The sequence below is a fragment of the Babylonia areolata genome, chromosome 8 (genome assembly GCF_041734735.1).
Source record: "Babylonia areolata isolate BAREFJ2019XMU chromosome 8, ASM4173473v1, whole genome shotgun sequence".
NCBI classification, from domain to species: Eukaryota; Metazoa; Mollusca; class Gastropoda; order Neogastropoda; family Buccinidae; genus Babylonia; species Babylonia areolata.
In genome coordinates, this window is record NC_134883.1 from 28,440,162 (window position 1) to 28,446,746 (window position 6,585).

Here is a 6,585-nt window from a genome sequence, read left to right on the forward strand (position 1 = left end):
GCACGCGCGCGCGCACACACACACACACACACACACACACACACACACACACGTCTGAACAGAAGCTGCATATTACATGTGGATAGGGCTGATGACTACATCTTTCGGTAGATGGTTGTTGGTTGCACAATTCTATTTATAACACTGGATTTGTTCGAGAGACATGGCATTGACTGCTTTGGGGAAAAAGCTATTGGCGAAGCGATTCGTTTTCGTTCTTACACTTCTGTACCGTCGACCAGAGGGGAGCATCTCGAAAATCCCAAAAGCTTGATGTGATTCGTCCTTATTGATTTTACTTTTTTTGAGTAGCCGCTTATAATATATGTCTTCTAGAGAAGGTAGATCAGCCCCGGTAATCTTGGTGGCAGTTTTTACGATTCTGTTAAGGGCTGCAACTTCTTCCTTGGAAATGTTTCCGTACCAAACAGTAATAGCGAAGGTAAGCACACTTTCAACGACTGCTCGGTAGAAATCAACCATGATTTCTTTTTTAATTCCGAACTTTGTGAGGCGCCGAAGTAAGTACTGGCGCTGTTGTGCTATCTTAACTTGACAATTTTTTCCGTATTTTTCTCCCATTTCAAATCATTGGATTTATAAGGGATGGTGCGGGGGAGAGGGGGCAAATTTCATTGAGCAGGCAGTGGTGATATGTATTTATACTTACACACACACACACACACACACACACACTATATATATATATATATATATATATATCTGGTGAATTTATTAGATAATTTGGAGATAACTGATTGTTTTTATTTTGTTTCGTTTGTGTAAGGAGGGTGGAGGAATAGAATTTGTTCGATATTAGAAGTAAAGCGACTGAGTGACAATTTTTGGCGAAATTTGTCCGAAATTTGTGGTAACTTGAGTGGCAGTTTCTGCCATCTCCCCCCCCCCCCCCCCCTTCCCAAGCCCCCGTCTGTCTCAAACTCTTCCCCTGAGGATTGTGTTAACCCTTTCAATTGTGAACATGCACTATCTCCATCTTCTGAAAAAAGTGCGATATTTAAAAATAATCGCTCCGGTTGCAGACTCACTTGTGTAAACAGTGATGCTCGGTTGTGTGTGTGTGTGTGTGTGTGTGTGTGTGTGTGTGTGTGTGTGTGTGTGTGTGTGTCCGTGGTTAACAAATTCATTTTCTCTGGAAGTACCTTGTCTGCCAATACCAAATTTGGTTTGAAGAGTGGTGAAAAAAAAAATCTTCTCAGTCATACCAATAACAGGTTGTATGTCTTCCGGATTAAGCTGTATTTCCGAATCATGAGCGGTTTATTTCGTTCAAGATTCGGATCCAGAAAATCACAATCAATGTTTCGGTTTGAAGATGGCATGACCTCGTTTTTCTTGTTCGTAATTTAAAGATAAGAAATACAAATTCTGGACAGAATACACACAGTGACACTGATTACACCCTCGACGTATTTACTGCATATGAATATAATGGATGGTTGTAGTTTCTTTAAGCCTGTCGAACACTGATCGTCGCAGATCTGGAGAAAACGGCTACATGTTGCTGTGTGCTTGGGGCGATGGCAATGTCTCCTTTACCGCAGACTTAAAAGAATTTTTTACGTAATCGAGATAAGCTAAAATAGCATGATTTAAATGGTGTTATCAACTGGGATACCATTATCAGTTTATCACGCTAAAAAAAAAAAAAAAAAAACACATATAAGATTAAATCTAATATTTTGTTCTTCGTTGGTATGTGCGCTTTAGCGCTGTGAGGAAGGCTAATTACTTTCAACCCGAATATATATGTTTGGTGCTTTTGGTCATTCCGAAGCTTTATGATATTAGATACAGAACACATTTGAACGATTCTTGACTTTTTATCTAGAAAAAAGTGTATATCATAAGTGAGTCTTGAAGGCCATGCCCTCTCTTGTTTTTGCCGTGTTTTCCCCCCGACTTTTCTTTTTTGTCAATCTCTTCCTTTTTCATTCCCTTGTCTCCCCCACCCCTTCATCTGTACCCACACCCCATCCCCTCATACAGAAGTAAATTGGGTGACAGATTTTGGCAGAATTTGTTCCAGTATCAGTATCAGTATCAGTAGCTCAAGGAGGCGTCACTGCGTTCGGCCAAATCCATATACGCTACACCACATCTGCCAAGCAGATGCCTGACCAGCAGCGTAACCCAACGCGCTTAGTCAGGCCTTGAGAACAAAAAAAGAAATTAAAATAAATTAAATTTAAAAAATGAATTTAAATTTTTTTTTAAATAAAAAAGGATTATAATAATAACAGTAAATGAAAATAAAATCAAAAGACAATAATGATGGTAAATAAGCAAATAAGCAAATAAATGTAAAACATGCAGACACACTAGTTTGTTCCAAACTAGTGGTACGTTGAGTGGCAGTTTCTGTTTTGCTCCTGTTAGGTATGATTTACCGGAATGCAGTTTCGGGGCTGTATGTGTCTATCATAAAACATAATGTCAATCATTTCTCATTTTTCTTTTTGTCTGTATGCAGTATACACTTAAACAGACAAATGTATGGTTGTGTGCACAATTTTTTTTTATTGAATCCTCCGTTGATAAATCAAGACAGGAATGGTCATCATCAGAGATATGGGAGATGTATAACGCCTGACTGCAGACTACTAGATTTTGTTTCCTATTCCCCCCCCCCCCCCCCCCCCCCCCCCCGTAGACATTATTAGGGTGAAAAGAAAACATATCCTGACGTTCTTGTCTTTTCTTTTCAATTGTTTTTATTTATGTATTTATTTATTTATTTATTTTTATTCCAAGATGATGACAACCATAATATGGACCTGTGCGTTCGTCGTGGCAATAAACAAAACGAAATAGAGTCAGAATCAGAAACATAATCAATTTTAAATGTCAAATAAACCTTAACTAGGTTTATAACACACACCCACCCACCCACCCACCCACCCACACACACACACACACACACACACACACAGTGAACAATGAACTAAACTAAAAACAGAACAAGAAATTTGATCATTTTCCATGGGCAATGACGTTTCTGACATTAAAAAAACACACCCAAAACACACAATTTTTTCAAACATGCCCAGAAGACTGGAACGAGAACCAATACATTATTTTCCTGTGCCAGTGATGGGACTAAAGTATTGGTTGTTACTTTTCGATAAACAAAATGAACAATTAACTAACTAAATAATGAATGAATGAATAAATGAAAAAAAAAAAAAAAAAAAATCAACAGACGTCATGGAAACGCAGTCATCAAAGCCTGATCCATGACGTATTCCATTGCTCAACTCAGTCACGGTACACTTGACAAGATCACTGTCTTTCAAGATCAGTAAGTCATAGTCTATTTCAGTGTTGCCACCTACATTACTTGAGATGACCGGCGGGGGTTATCTTCCCTGGGACAGTGGAGGGTGATGGAGGGTGGCGGAGGGTGAGGGTGGTAACACTACAACGCCGACACCGCCAGAAAAAAACAACAACACTGTAGTGTGTGGAGGAGGGAGGTGGGAGGTTAAGGAGGAAGGCAGCAGAACGGTTAAGACTCTTCGCTGCCTATATAGAGAGTCCATGAGGGTGTAGGTTCGAATCCCGCCCTCACCCTTTCTCCCAAGTTCGACTGGAAAATCAAACTGAGTCATTCGGATGAGACGATAAACAGCACTTGACGCACTGAAAAAGAACCCATGGCAAAGACAGCGTTGTCCTCTGGCAAAATTCTGTAGAATATACTCACTCTGACAGGTGAGCAAATATAATAATAAAAAAACAACAACATGCACTCAAGGCCTGACTAAGCGCGTTGGGTTATACTGCTGGTCAGGCATCTGCCAAGCAGATGTGGTGTAGCGTGTATGGATTTGTCCGAACGCAGTGACGCCTCCTTGAGAAACTGAAACTGAACCTGTAGTGTGTAGGGGGGGATTGGGGGGGCGGGGGGGGGGGGCGGTATTCAAGACAGTTTGCAGGAGAAAATGACTGACATTCTCATTAAATTGTGAAGCACAGACAATAAAAATTATCATCAAAACAGATGAATGAATAAATAAACACAGAAATCACCCATGATAGATTCGCTTGTGAATAAAAGCTACCCCATTTAGTTGTCCTTTAACTGACCTTTTTTAAGAGCTATTTTGAAACACTAAGCAAATACATAGTCTGTGGGTTCATTTGTTGTTGTTGTTGGTGGTGGTGGTTTTGAGTCCCTCTTATATCATCTTATAACCCGCAGCATCAGTATCTATAACGTTGGCGAACTATAAAAGCTCTTAATATTCGATGTGTATGAAAAGACTTTACCATGGATGTTGTAAAAAGTCCTGCACTGAGAGAACATTGGGCCTATATTCACGACAGTGGACAGAGATAGAGAAAAAACAACAACAACAAATTAATGATAAAAACAAAGAGAAAGAAAACAAGCAAATAAAAAAAAAAAAAAAAAAAAAAGACTAACCATATCAAAACGCGAGTCTGGTGGTTAACATCGTGGAGTGATGGCCTAGAGGTAACGCGTCCGCCTATGAAGCGAGAGAATCTGAGCGCGCTGGTTCGAATCACGGCTCAGCCGCCGATATTTTCTCCCCCTCCACTAGACCTTGAGTGGTGGTCTGGACGCTAGTCATTCGGATGAGACGATAAACCGAGGTCCCATGTGCAGCATGCATTTAGCGCACGTAAAAGAACCCACGGCAACGAAAGGGTTGTTCCTGGCAAAATTCTGTAGTAAAATCCACTTCGATAGGAAAAACAAATAAAACTGCACTCAGGAAAAAGTACAAAAAAATGGGTGGCGCTGTAGTGTAGCGACGCGCTCTCCCTGGGGAGAGCAGCCCGAATTTCGCACAGAGAAATCTGTTGTGATAAAAAGAAATATAAATACAAACATGGTCTCACCTAAACCACTGTAGGCGCCTTGTCAGAATGAGTAAAGCCATGAACTTCTGATCCAGTGTTCATCATCAGTGACAAGGGATTCGAGGCTTCGTTTTCCGCACGGGGTTGTGTCCTTGGGTAAGGCACATTACTCCGATTTTCCTCACTCCACCCGGGTGTGAATGGGTAGGCTCACCTGTCTTCAGTCGGGGAAGGTTAACTCACTCAGTACGGCCAGTCCTCTCTTCTCCTCTGCACAGACCCCTCGGATGTCCAGTGGGTGTCTGAATGACCCAACCTTTAGCTTCCGTCGTCAGAACTGTGGTATTCTTTGTCAACATTCACCTCTTCAGTATAAGAGCGGTCCGCATGCAATATTTTGATGATGGTAATTGGGATGAAACGCTAGTTAACGTCGTCTCTTTCGCCGTTCGTATGGAGAGAGTTAAAACGGCGGAAGGAGAGGACTGGGTCTCGTACGTGCTTCCTATGCCGAGTCTCTGGAAAAAGGGAATGTGACTTCCCTGTCCCAAAGGCCGTAAAAGGCTACAGAGTCTTGAACCTTAAATCACTGCTTCAAAGACGGGCCGCAATAGCCGAGTGGTTAGAGCACTGCACTTTGAATCTGAGGGTCCCGGGTTCGAATTTCGGTAACGGCGCCTGATGGGTAAAAGGTGGAGATTTTTTTTTTCCTGATCTCCCAGGTCAAGGTATGTGCAGACCTGCTTGTTCCTGAAACCCCCCCTTCGTGTGTATACGCAAAGAGAAGACCAAAATACGCACGTTAAAGATCAATACCTGGCATGCTCGTCCCCGAAAACGGAGTATGGCTGCCTACATGGCGGGGGTTAAAAACGGTCATACACGTAAATGCCCACTCTTGTACATATGAGTCAACGTAGGAGTTGCAGCCCACGAACGAAGAAGGAGAAGAAGAAGCTGCTGCAAAAGTTTCAATCCGCAACACCAAGCAAAACGCACGAACACCTTGTACCCTTTCCCTCCCTGCCACACACCCGTTCACCGAGTGATCACGTTATCAAAGCCAGAAAATTGAACCCACGCCTGCCAACTTTCACTGTCTCACCAAGACATTCGACAAGTCGACTCACCTGAGCTGTCCGGGCGAGAAACGCGACGCACAAAGAAGTCTTTCAGAGTTTGGGGCGACTGACTGTGTGTTGTGTGCGTGTCACGTCAGACGAAGAACTCCCACCCCCCACCCCCTCGCTCCCCGCTCCGAACCCCTCGGGCCCCCCACCACTCCTTTTTGAATGTTTTTTTTATAATTTTTTTTTATACAATCTCTGTCTTGTCCTTTAGATCTGGAATATATATATATCTCTCTGTGTGTGTGTGTGTCTCAGACTGTCTGTCTGTCTGTCTGTCTGTCTGTCTCTCTCTCTCTCTCTCTCTCTCTCTCTCTCTCTCTCTTTTTACCTTTTATTAACTAAAATGTGTCAGGATCATATAAGTGATGGTAACTGTTGGATTACAAAAAAACAAAAAAAACAAAACAAAACAATAACAACAAAAAACAAACAACAACAACAACAACAAACAAACAAACAAAAAACAACAAACAAACAAACAAACAAAAAACAACCAGACTGGTTCGCGGTGATATTCAAACTGCAGTTACAACTGAAAAGGAAGCAAAACGAACTTACCAAAACTCCGTTCCAGTTCCACCGTTGAAAGGAAATGGTGGAAAAA